At 39.9% G+C, this 13,672-nt stretch overlaps 1 non-coding gene across 1 annotated transcript; it reads left to right on the top strand.

The window, feature by feature from the left end:
- The first annotated feature begins 650 nt into the window (after positions 1-650).
- LOC112997856 (small nucleolar RNA R71) lies at positions 651-757 on the top strand. Its single transcript, XR_003262921.1, has one exon. It is a non-coding gene; the product is annotated as a small nucleolar RNA R71 (small nucleolar RNA).
- Positions 758-13,672: the final 12,915 nt, after the last annotated feature.

Genomic DNA, 13,672 nt, shown 5'->3' with positions numbered 1-13,672 from the left:
CTGTTTGCTGTTTTTGGGGCTGTTGCTGTTGTTGGATTGGTGGAGGAATGTATGGTCTGCTTGGGCCAGCAGCATTTTGGAAGGAAGGAGCAGGCTGCTGCTGTTGTTGTTGTTGAGGGCTAGACCATCTGAGATTAGGGTGATTCCTCCATCCAGGGTTGTGTCTGTTGCTGGAGAGGTCATAATTGTTCTGCTGTGGTTGATTTTGTTGTTGAGGTTGAGGGGGTCTATTGTAAATGTTTGCAGCATAAGCTTTAGGCTGCTCAATTGCTCCAGGTTGCTGCATGGAAGGACAGAGGTCTGTATGGTGGTCAGCAGAGGAGCATAAACCACAAACTCTTGCGACAGGTATAGATTTCTGATTCAAGGCCAGCTGGGTTACCAAGTTAACCAATGCATCAAGTTTGCCTTCAAGCTTCTTAGTTTCAAATGATGCAGATGAGTTTGTAGCTACCTCATGCACTCCTCTAATGACTATGGCATCATTTCTGGCGCTAAACTGCTGGGAGTTGGAAGCCATCTTCTTAATCAAGTTTCTAGCTTCAGCAGGAGTCATGTCTCCAAGGGCTCCACCCCTGGCAGCATCTATCATATTTCTCACCATATTACTGAGTCCTTCATAAAAATATTGGAGAAGAAGCTGCTCCGAAATTTGATGGTGAGGGCAACTGGCACATAGTTTTTTAAATCTCTCCCAGTATTCATATAGGCTCTCTCCACTGAGTTGTCTAATACCTGAGATATCCTTCCTGATGGCCGTGGTCCTGGAAGCAGGGAAATTTTTTTCTGAGAATACTCTCTTAAGGTCATCCCAGCTCGTGATGGACCTTGGAGCAAGGTAATACAGTCAATCATTTGCCACTTCCTCTAAAGAATGAGGAAAAGCCTTCAGAAATATGTGATCCTCTTGGACATCTGGGGGTTCATGGTGGAGCAGACAATATGAAATTCTTTCAGATGTTTGTGCGGGTCTTCACCTGCAAGGCCATGAAACTTTGGAAGCAAACGGATCAGTCCAGCTTTAAGAACATATGGGACATCCTCATCGGGGTATTGGATGCACAAGCTTTCGTAGGTGAAATCAGGTGCATCCATCTCCCTTAGAGTGTTCAAAATCAGAATGCTCAAAATTATAATGCTCAAAATCAGGATGCTCAAAATCACCAATAACAGAATGCACAGATTCACTAGTAATGGAATGCTCAGGATGATCAAAAGGTATAAAATGATGCCTAACTAATCAATGAAATGTCCTATCTATCTCAGGATCAAAGGGTTGTAAGTCAGATGGATTGCCTCTAGTCATGCACTACATTCAGCATGCACAACTAGTTGCCTTGTCATGTAAATAAAGGTGTAGGTTTGAACTACAGCTACCCTCAAATGATATCCAAATGACTTGAAATTTTGTGAGCAACCTTATAAAATTATGAGAAGATAGCACATAAAATTTCAAACAAAAATTCAAAGTTTAACTATGGAAGCTAAAAATGGTAGGTTGAGAAAAATAAGTGAATAAAACTTGAAAAATAAAAAACTTTTGACAGAATCACTTTTTTTGGACAATGGAGACCTCAGCTGGCCTATGGCAGGCTACCACAGCGTAGGAAATTTTTTTCTACCCCAAATACATATATAATAATTGTGATTCTGATAACCGGAGCAAAAGTTATGGCCGTTTGAAGTTTTGACAAAAACAAAATTTGCTACTTTTTTGGAACTCTCAAATCTGACCAAACTAAAGGCTCTAGCTATTTTTCCCTCAAAATATAGATTAAAAGAAGTTACCACAAAAAAATTCAGCCAAAAATAACAACTCTAGCTACTAAAACAAAAAATCCCAAATAATTCAGCAAGGGTGGTCGCTAAAATCCGTCGCTACATGATTTCTACTACTACTCTGTTTTGCCACAAGCAAAAGTGGTCGCTAAGTCCGTCGCAAAACACCCAAAACTGAAACGGGTGAAGCGCTTAACAGAAAAACTAAAACAGAACACACACTAAAAAAATAACAAGAACCAACACAACACTAACAATTAAACATAAAACACGAAATAATTAAACACTAACACGACACTAGCTATTATGAACCTTTGGACATTGCTCCCCGGCAACGGTGCCAAATTTGATCGAGGCCTTACCCGAATCAAATAAACATGAAAATGCAGTAACTAGGAAGTGATCCTAGGTCGTTTCCCAACGAGCAATGATAAACCAAATGCTCATAATATACTTGCAGTAACAGTAACGATTGGGGGGGGTGGTTTGTTTGTTTTGTGATTTAAAGAACAGAACAAGTAATCTGGAATATGAAACTAATAATATTAAAAATGGGTTGTTTCCTCTGATTCAGAAGCCATTCTCTTGTCCTGGGTTATGGAGAATTCGTCCCTAACAGTTAACCACTTAATCCAACCCTATTTCAATTTACTAAGCGAAAATCAACTTAGGGTTGTCAATACGTGATTAGGCAACACATACACCAGTTAGCCCTTCGTCCATTAAGTATGAACGCAAGTTAGGCTCAGAGGCAATTAATCGAACACGAAGCATGCACAGATTAATGTTAACGAATTTGGGTTAACTGGTGAAGGGAAAACTGCCAGGAAGCCACATTGTAAACGAAACCTCAAAGAGAGTTGAGCTTCGTCCTCAAAAGGAAACAACACCAAAATATTTAGCCTTCCATAGATTCAAATAGAAAACATAAATGAAACTAAAAGCAGAAACGGAAACGAAGCAGGAACGTAAATGAAGCAGAAACGTAAATGAAGGTAGAAGAAGAAACAAGACGAAATTGTAATTAGAAGCAGAAAATGGAAAATTGCATTACGTGAACAGTAGCATTAGAACAGAAAAACATAAAAACCATAAATCCTATGCTCTGAATAATAGTCTAACAGAATAGCCTTGCACAAATCCCAAGGCTGCTATTTAAAAAGAGTCACTCAAAGTCACTGGGCCCTATTACAATATTCTGGCCCAAAACAAAATAAACATTGAACCACATAAAATAAAATTGCAATCTCCTAATTAGAAATTAACTAAGGTAAGCGCTGCTTTATTTGCCCTCTTCAAGTCCACAACCAAAATCCAGATTAAGCCCAATGTTTCATTAATTCCTGAAATTAGATTAAAAACATCAAATTAGCTAAATGAGCCCAAATAATAAAACTGCCTAATTAATTTGACAATTAAGACTAATCAGTAATTAAAATGGTGCAAAAAGGGTTTAAGAAATAGAAGAAAATGATGGCACATCATGGAAGCAGTGTTTTCCAAGATTATTTTGATGATGCCAAATACTCAAGTCTAGAATCAAGAGTCAAGCAAGTTTCAAGAATCGAAGAGTCTTTCAATCAAAGCAAGTTTCAAGAATCAAAGAGTCGTTCAATCAAGACTCGTTCAATCAAGAATCAAGATTCAAGTAAAAGAATCAAGAGAAGACTCAATTAAGATAAGTATTAAAAGAGTTTTTCAAAATATTGAATAACACAATTTTGATCAAGAGAATTTTTCAAAAAGAAAAATCTTTTACCAAAGAGTTTTACTCTCTGGTAATCGATTACCATAAGGCAGTAATCGATTACCAGTAGTCAACATTATTTTCAAACTGATTTACAAAGCTGTAATCGATTACCATAATCATGTAATCGATTACCAATGTTATAAAACATTAAATTTCAAATTGCAAGAGTCACAACTTGTGATAAAACATTTTCAAATCATTTCAAACTTGTGTAATCGATTACACAATGCTTGTAATCGATTACCAATGATTCTAAACGTTTAATTTTTAAATTTAAACATGAAGAGTCACATCTGTTGATGTGTAATCGATTACACTATAATGGTAATCAATTACCAGTGAATTTTTTGAAAAATAAATTACCAAAAGTCACAATTCTTAAAGTGACTTGTTTCTGAAGATCTTTTCAAAAGTCACAACCTTTAAAGTGACTAGTTTTCAAAAGAGTCACAACTTTTAAAGTGACTAGTTTTCAAAAGAGTCACAACTTTTAAAAGTAACTAGTTTTGAAGAAATTGCCAATTAAAAAGGGGGGGGGGGGGTTGAATTAATTATTCCTAAAGCAAGATGTTGGATCGAGTGGCCTCAGAATAATTAAGAAGGGGGGGTTGAATTAATTATTCCTAAAACTTTACCAATTAAAAATTAATCTTTTAAGGCTTTTACTTATGTTGTTAAGAGAATATGGAGTAGAAGAGAAACTTAACAGAAAGTAAAAGCGGAAATTAAATGCACAGCGGAAAGTAAAAGAGTAGGGAAGAAGGAAACAAACACACAAAAGTTTTTATACTGGTTCGGCAACAACCAGTGTCTACCTCCAGTCCCCAAGCGACCTGCGGTCCTTGAGATTTCTTTCAACCTTGTAAAAAACCTTTTACAAGCAAAGATCCACAAGGGATGTACCCTCCCTTGTTCTCTTTGAACCTAGTGGATGTACCCATCACTAGAACTGATCCACAAGAGATGTACCCTCTCTTGTTCTCAGTCAAACCCAAGTAGATGTACCCTCTACTTGTATCACAAAGGATGTACCCTCCAATGTGTTAAGACAAAGATCTCAGGCTGTTACACCTTTGATACTTTGTGAATGGGGATACAAAAGAATTCTCAGGCGGTTAAACCTTTGAATGCTTTTGTATTAGGGAATGGGAAGAATCAAAAGAATTCTCAGACTGTGTCATTTTGAATTCTTTGACAAGGGAGAAGGGAGACACAAAAGAATTCAGGCGGTTAGTCCCTTGTTCTTTTGGAAAAGAGAGAAGAGAGACACAAAAAGAATTCAGGCGGTTAGTCCTTGGCGAATTCTTTTTGGCAAAGGGAGAAGAGAATGAAAAGATGAATAGCACAAGTTTTCAAGGTTTAGAAAACCAGAAAACTTCAGAAAGTTGGAAAATGAAAAACAAAGCAGAAGAAATTCAAAGAGATTTCAAGGCTTGTAAAGGATTGTAAGAGATTAATTGGAAAATGAAAAACAAAGCCTTGCTTTTATAGACTCTTCAGGTCTGGTCAAGAAGGCCATTAAGAAGAGTTATAACTTTTAGAAAAACTTAAAACCCATTTGAAAAAGTCAAAACCTTTTTGAAGAGTTACATCTTTTGATTTTTCAGAAACAGTCACTGGTAATCGATTACCAAATAAGTGTAATCGATTACACAAAGCTTTTGAGTGAAAGGATGTGACTCTTCACATTTAAATTTGAATTTCAACGTTCAAGGGCACTGGCAATCGATTACCAAAACATTGTAATCGATTACAGCCTTTTGAAAATATTTGGAAAGTTGTAAATTCAGTTTGAAAACTTTTTCAAACTTATTTTGCTACTGGTAATCGATTACAACAATATGGTAATCGATTACCAGAGCGTAAAAACTCTTTGGTAAAGGTTTTGTCAAAAACTCATGTGCTATTCAAAGTTTTGAAAAAACTTTTTAATACTTATCTTGATTGAGTCTTTTCTTCATTCTTGAATCTTGAGTCTTGAATCTTGATCTTGATTCTTGAGATCTTGAATCTTGAATCTTGATTCTTGATTCTAGGCTTTCTTCTTGAGTCTTGAATTCCTCTTGATTCTTGAACTCTTGACTTGTTCTTGATTCACTTGAGATGTTCTTTGATTCACTTGAGTTGTTCTTTGATCTTTGAGCTTTTTGTTCATCACCTTTGTCATCATCTTTCGTTGTCATCATTGTTATCATCAAAACACCATCATGAAGCTTTGCTTCCACAATCTCCCCCTTTTTGATGATGACAACTTCTGAAATCAAGAAACACACACACTTTTTCCTAGTCGATCACTTACATAAATTCTCCCCCTTTGTTTTTGAATTTGTGCTTATCTTAAAATTAAATTGATTACTCATGTGAGTTCTTGATTTAATCCCATTTCTCTCCCCCTTTGGCATGAACAAAAAGCCAAAGTGCGTATCAAATTTGAAGCATACAAATATAACTAAGCATCCATACAACATTCATGGAAAAATATCAACCAAATCATGAAGCAAGAACCATGAAAAGATCAAATATATAAAAACCATACATAAATGTCATACAAAAGAATAGAAAACAATCAAACAAGATAACTTAACCATTCATCAATCTTAGAAAGATAATACTTCATAGAATGTCATATAATCCAGAAAGTCATTCATAATTGTCATACCCTAATTTCGTCCGGGGACCTTTGCTTGATGACATGCGACCATTCTTTGGTCCTTGTGAGGTGCTTGGCACCCATCATTAGGCAATTTATGAAATTCCAGGACATGCCGAAAAACCAAAAAAATATTGATGCACAATCCGTAAGTTTCCGTGACACACCGGAAATCAAATGGAAGCATCGTTGCATAATTAAGTGAGGTTCCGTAACATTCCGTCAGTCAAAAAGGGGATGATTATGTAATCCGCAAGGTTCCGTAACATTACGGAAAGAAAACAAGTATCGTTACGAAATTTGTAAGTTTCCGTAACTTTACGAAAAAAGAATCACCAAAAAAAGCCAAAGGGGGGTGTATTTAGTAAAATGGGGGGTGCAAACAGTAATTTTCGAATCTGGGCCCTTCTAGAGGTTTCTGGGCAATTTCTTGCTTAAAATTGAAGTAACCTAGCTCGCCTGGGCGAGCTAGATGGCCACCACACCCCCCGTTTTGTTGAAAAATGGGATTCCGGGGCTTCCGGGACACCCGTAATGCTTCCGTAAAATTCCCATAACTCTAAATAAGCATAATTAACTTAATACGGGTGAGACGGAAGAAAAAAAAAGAAGAAAATCAAGTCCTATATGCTTCCGTAAGGCTTCCGTAACTTTTTCGTAAATTACGAAAGAGGGGGGTGAACTTATCAAAATTGGGGGGGTGCAAATAGCGATTTCGAAATTTTGAATTGGGCCTTCCAGAACGTTTTTTGAAGCTGGGTTGCTTCTGGAGGAAGCAACCCAGCTCGCCTGGGCGAGCTAAGGTCGCCTGGGCGAGCTGGGCGGCAACCTCCTCCCCCTTTTTCCTATAAAAAGGCTGAAGGGGGCTGTTCTAAGGATCCCTCAGCCCCCTGGCTATGTATTTCAGCTGTTTTGGGTGAAAAAAATTGTTTCCGTGAAGAAAATCCAAGCCGAGGTGCTTCCGTAACGCTTCCGAGATGTTTCCGTAAGCAAATCCGTGAAGGTTTTCGTCCGTTCTTCATCGTTCTTCATCCGTTCTTCGTTCTTCAACGGGTAAGTTTTCGAATCCGAGACTTTCAATTCATTTCTTGTTTTTTTAAGCTTTCATCTTTATTTTCGATTTCTTTTCTTCCGTCTTTAACGCGCTTTTACCGTTTATTTAAGCCGTTTTCTCATCTAAATAATGATAAAATGAATTTCAACCGATCATTTGTGTTGTAATCTCATTTAATCACTTTTAAAATGAAATCTAACCGATCGTTCACGCTATAACCTCGGTTAAACCAAAAAAAGTAAAATAATAATAAAATAATCAAAATATCTTGAAAAATAATAATAAAATAATCAAAATATCTTTGAATAAAATAAATTAAAAAAATCAATCGGACGTTTTTCTTTGGAAGTTTCCTTGAATGAATTGATTAATAACCAAAGTGAAACTATGACTAAAATAGACTCACAAATCAAGTTTTGTCCGAAAATCACTAAAAACCGTTTTAAGGTCCAACGCCGTAAACGGTCCTCTTTGCTTTTATCGGTTAACATGGACCGTTCAAAAGCATAAAATCAACATGTAACTTTACCGCTTTTGCAAGAACTACGTAGGTCTGAGTTCCTCATTGAGGATACGTAGGAGCAAAAGCCCCGCTTTTGTCGACCACCCCAAGAGATCGTTAATGGTCCAATGCCTTAACGTTTCTCTCCTTTCAAAAACAAGAGATCGTTAATGGTCCAACGCCTTAACGTTTCTCCCCTTTCAAAATCAAAAGACCGTTTAATGGTTCAACACCTTAAATGACCTTTTGTTCAATAAAAACATATTTTGCAAAAAAGACAAAAACAACTTAACCAAACACTTTATTCCAAAAGAACTACGTAGGTCTGATTTTCTCATCCCAAATTGAGGAATACGTAGGAGCAAAGGGAAACACCCTTGTCGACCACAAAAAGAGAAAAATATAAAGGATATAAGAACATAAAAGGGAACATAAAAACCAAAGTCATGTTTGCACATTCGATTAAAGGCTGCCGTCTCTTGGGACGGACGTGTGGGGTGCTAATACCTTCCCCGTGCGTAAATACAACTCCCGAACCTTTCACTTAAAAGTTCGTAGATCGCGTCTTTTCCGGTTTTTCCGACGTTTTCCTCAAATAAACGTTGGTGGCGACTCCGCGCGTATTCCTTTCGTGGAACACGCATCCCGCGAGTCACGCGTCGCCCTCCCGCCGAAGGGTAGGTTGCGACAGTTGGCGACTCCACTGGGGACTATTTTTAGAGAGTTAGGCCATTTAATCTTGTGCAAATTTTGCCATGACTTACTCCTTTGTTGGCTTCCCCTTATTATGTTCTTGTATATATAACTCTTTGATGCTTTTAGTGCATTTTTTTTTGTATGCATGAGGTAAATATTTATTCATTTGATGCACACAAACACTAACACTATTTGCACACACGGTGAGTTGAAAAAGGGCCCTATACACGGGTTCGTGGGAACATAAGGAGTGGAGGTGAATCCGTGATCATGCTAGGTCTCCGACTTGCTTGATTACAGTGAACCCTCATCTAGAGTTTTTCTCTTTGAAAACATATTGTTGCTAGTAGTCCTTACTGCTGCAGTATGTTCTTCGAAGGGGATGATACCTCTAGAAACCATCAAGAGAGATATGACTACCTTGGGGGTTATCACTAAAAGCCTAGTTAGCTCTCTCCCTTATAGGTTCCTTAAATAGGGGCACGGAGCAAACACGCTGCGTGCCATTTTTCACACTGCCATGCATAAGTATCATATACCCTTTTGCTTATATTTGTTTGTGAATATTGTCGTACTATGTACATCCCCGTGTTGTGCCTTTCGCATATGCATCATGCGTGGGTTTCGTCTTTGATCCCCTCACTTGGGCAAACCAACGGAGGGTCCGTGTCACCTTCTTAAATACATACGTTGGGCACTTTGCTACCCCAAGACGTTGTATCTAAGAAGGAGACAATTTCCCAAGCTCCCGTATTCATAAATTGCATCCGTGTCATAGGCATTCCTTCATGCATTCATCCATTCCACCCATGATAGATGTCGGAGTTTTGATTCGCACTAGATTTTATTTCACTTTAGTAAAACATGGGATCAAGTCAAAAGCCTTCGCTTAAAAAGAGGTTTTATCAAGTCAAAATCAAGAGCTTAGAGGTCACCAGTTTACGAAAGTTGGGGCAATTAATGGGTCAACTTCAACGGCAAGCCTTCCGCAAAGCCTATGGTAAGCATTTGGGACCTAGCTAGGGTAGAAGTCTCCATGGAACCAATTGCCCCCTCGCCCAGTATTATGATCAGCCGTTGAGGTGCTTCATCTTTGGGGACTTCCAGCTATCACCAATGGTGGAAGAATTTGAAGAGATCCTAGGATGTCCTCTAGGGGGAAGGAAACCATACCTCTTCTCAGGGTTCTACCCCTCATTGGCCAGAATTTCGAAAAAAGTCCAAATCTCGGCGCAGGAATTAGACCGCCAAAGGCAAGTCGAAAATGGGGTGGTCGGAATACCGAGAAAATATTTGGAGGTAAAAGCAAGAATCTTGGCAGATAAAGGCGAGTGGACCCCATTCATAGATATTCTCACACTGTTGATTTTCGAGGGAGTCCTCTTTCCAAATGTGGATGGGTTGGTGGACCTGGCAGCGATCGACGTTTTTCTCGCCTATCATAACCACAAGGAAAGTCCGGTTGTCGCTATGCTAGCCGACCTATATGACACCTTCGACCGAAGATGTGAAGAAAGCAATGCAAGGATTGTTTGCTGTACTCCAGCTCTCTATGTGGGGCTGGTTTCACACCTTTTTCTCCAAGAAGGTAGGCCCGTCTATCCGCTACAAGGTTACCGCTCGTGCGTCGAAAAAGGAAAGGCGAATTGGGACCAACTCTTGGCTAGCATGGGGGGGCGTCTGTTAATTGGTTCCCTCGCTAGAAGGAAGGAAGAATCAAGATTCTATCTTCATGCGAAGGATGTCCAAATGTTCCCTTGATGGGAACAAGGGGTTGTATTAATTATAATCTCGTTCTCGCCATAAGACAGCTTGGCTACCCCATGAGAGGAGCGCCATTAGACGAAAGCATCACGCCTTTCATCACACGAGGTTTTAGTGACCACAACGCGAGGGTACTTCAAGGAGTTCGCAAGGCATGGGATGCGGCGTGAAGAAAGGACAGAGAGCTTAGGGGAAGCAGTAATGGGATCATCGGCGGCTATCATAAGTGGCTGAGAATCTGGACACAAGGATTGGATTGGCCCCCAAATCTAAAGACTGTGAGAGACAATGAGGTTAAAGCTTCGGAAGAAAGTGATGAGGTACAAGCCCTAAAGGCAAAGCTTGACAGAGCCCGGGTAGTCAAAAAGAAGTTCAAGTCCATAGCCATCAAAGTCTGAAGAGAGTATGATGAACTAAGGGACGTCAATATGGCCACCGACGAAGGCTTGGAACGAGAAACCAAGAAGGCCCGAAAGGAAGAACATGTGCCAGCAAAGTTTTGAGGGGCTTTATAGGGAAGCAATAGTAAGCTCAAGCTCCGAAGAGGTGAAAGGAATCATCACGGGTCAAAGGCATGATCTTGAAGGACGAGCTAAAGGCTTACCTTAGGTCGAAAAGAAATTTGTCCCAACAGTTAAGCGAGACTGAAGGGAATATGTGGGCCGTCATCGATGAGTGCAAAGAGAAGCTAAATCTAGCGGCGACTCACGAGCAAAGGCTAGAGGATGAGTACGCCAAGATATCAGCAGAAAGCGAAGCAAGGGAGAGGGTAATTGATTCATGGCACCAAGAGGCAACAATGTGGACGGACCGATTTGCTCTTACTTTGAACAGGAGTCAAGAATTTCCCCGATTGCTAGCCAAGGCCAAAGCAATGGCGGACACCTACTCCGCCCCCAAGAAAATCCACAGACTTCTCAGCTATTGTCAACATATGATAGACTTAATGGACCATATGATTAGAAACCGCTAGGAAGTTTGTATTGTCGCTCAGATCTTGACTAGTTATAACTTTTTGAATAAAATGAGTTTATCCCACGTTTTTACTCCAAAAATCAGTGCGAATCAAGTCACTCCCGCATTTTATCTCTAGCATGCATTGTATGTTGGTCTCGTCCTTTGTCACGGGAAGCCGGAAGGTCCATATCACCTTCTTAATTGTACACATGGGGCACTGCGCCCCCAAATGCGCAAGTAAGAAGAGATAATTTTCCGGGCTCTCGTGTCCGTAAAATGCATTCATATCATGCATCGCATAAGCATCTCTTCATAACATCATAATGGACATATCCTGCATTTGTCCGTTATCATATTCCGGCCTCACATTTTGCATGAGTCATGGCATCATCATGCATATGCGTTCAACAAACTTTTTGATCTGCAAAATTGCATACCATTTGTTTTCATGTTTGCTCATCCTTGTGTTTTCCTCTACAAAACAAAAACAAAAAAGGGGGAAGCGTGAAACTTCACACTACATTCTTAGTTTCATGTGTTAGGCACCACGAGCCAACCATGTTGGGATCATAAACCCATTTCACTTAAAAACAAAATAATTGAACATGGTACCTAATGCATGGTTAACTAGGAAATGGTGTTTCTTCGGGCATCTCAATTTCATAATTACATTTTCCATGCATAAGCTTAAAGTATGCCCGAGTCATTCATCCCTATGAGATGTTGTTGAAGTATTGGCGATCAGAATTGTCATTCCTTGGATTATAGGGTTGAACCAAGCTCATGCTTTTACAAAAAGGTTCATCAAGTCAAGTTGAAATATGGAAGTAACCGTCTTGCAAAATTGGGGCAAAAGATGAATCGAGTCACATCACTGCTTCGTCTACTGCCAAACATATTTAGGATTATTGATGTCCTTGTTACTTCCAGTTTCACCTTGACAAAGATATCATGGACCATGTTGAAAATCTAAATTGATTCAACCCCATATCTTGCGTAAAAATTCGCAATACTTCAACTGTACATCATTCGCATGCATCCATGCTTTTCATTGGTTGCATTGCTCGTTGCATTCTTTCCTTGAAAAATAAAATAAAATGAACTTAATCATTGTTATAAAAAAGAAAGGGACACGCTTTACGACGCCCTTACCAAACTCGTGCTAGAGCTAGAGTAATGGGTGAAGTAGAGGAGATACAAGAGAAGATGAAGCCCGACATGGAGGCCATTAAAGAGAAAATGGCCACAATGATGGAGGCCATGATGAGCGTGAAGAAGATAATGGAAGCCAATGCGGTTGCAATTGCCGCTACCAGCGTTGTTGCTAAGGTGAACCCGATGCTCCCATCTGGCCTCAAGAAAATGAATCATCCAACCTAAAATATGGTAGGCAAAGATTTAGGAAGTACGGATGACCCCAAGATGTGCAAATTCAAAACAAGCACGCCTTCCCGCCATATGGCTTGCCTCCCAAAACTATACACCACCCAATGTGGCGTACATTCCCAATGAGGATGTCAATAACTCCACTCCTATACCCATTGAAAGCCAGCAACCCCAAACTGATCATGCACATATCTCTTAAACCGTGGAAGAGACCCATGAAATTCCCCATCACAATCTAGCCGACTTCGAGCCTTGGCTCGAGTATACCACTGAAGGGCAAGCAGTTGGTGGTATACCCCTACAAAACCCTTTGGAGGGCCCTCAGTATCACCCACAATTGCACCTCTTGCATTCCACAGCGGTTAAAAACCCTCATGACTATGGCAGGAATGGGAAAGGCGGATCATCTAAAGGAAAGGCTCAGGGCCATTGAAGGAGGTGAAGATTATGCCTTTCCTAACCTAGAAAAGTTGTTCCTAATACCCAAACATGGTCATTCCCAAGTTCAAGGTGCTGGACTTTGACAAGTACAAGGGGACTACTTGTCTCAAGAACCATCTAAAGATGTATTGTCAGAAGATGGGGGAATACGCAAAAGATGAGGAATTGTTGATACATTCCTTCCAAGAAAGTCTTACTGGGATAGCTGTTACCTGGTACACTAACTTGGAACCTTCCCGAGTCCATTCTTGGAAGGACCTAATGGTTGCCTTTGTTAGGCAGTATCAGTACAATTTTGATATGGTTCTGAATAGGATGCAACTACAGAACATGTGCAAAAAGGGGGATGGATCTTTCAAAGAACACGCCCAAAAGGTGGAGGGATCTGGCGGCCCAGGTGGTACCCCCAATAATGGAAAGGGAGACGATAATCGTGATGGTAGACACATTATCGGTACTCCACTATGAAAAGATGGTGGGCTGCGCACCCTCAAAGCTTTGCAGATTTGGTCTTCGCCAGTGAAAGGATCAATGTGGGTCCAAAAAGAGGCAAATTTGATCATCCTACTAGGACGACTGAGAAAACTGGGGCAAATAAAGAGGGTGAGGATGAGGGAGAAACCCATGCTGTGACTGCCATTCCTGTACGACCAAATTTCCCACCAACCCAACAATATCTTTACTCAGCCAATA

The sequence above is a fragment of the Glycine max genome, chromosome 1, assembly GCF_000004515.6.
Source record: "Glycine max cultivar Williams 82 chromosome 1, Glycine_max_v4.0, whole genome shotgun sequence".
Lineage (NCBI taxonomy): Eukaryota > Viridiplantae > Streptophyta > Magnoliopsida > Fabales > Fabaceae > Glycine > Glycine max.
The sequence above is the reverse complement of the archived record's forward strand: the minus strand, read 5'-3'. Positions and strand labels throughout refer to the sequence as shown.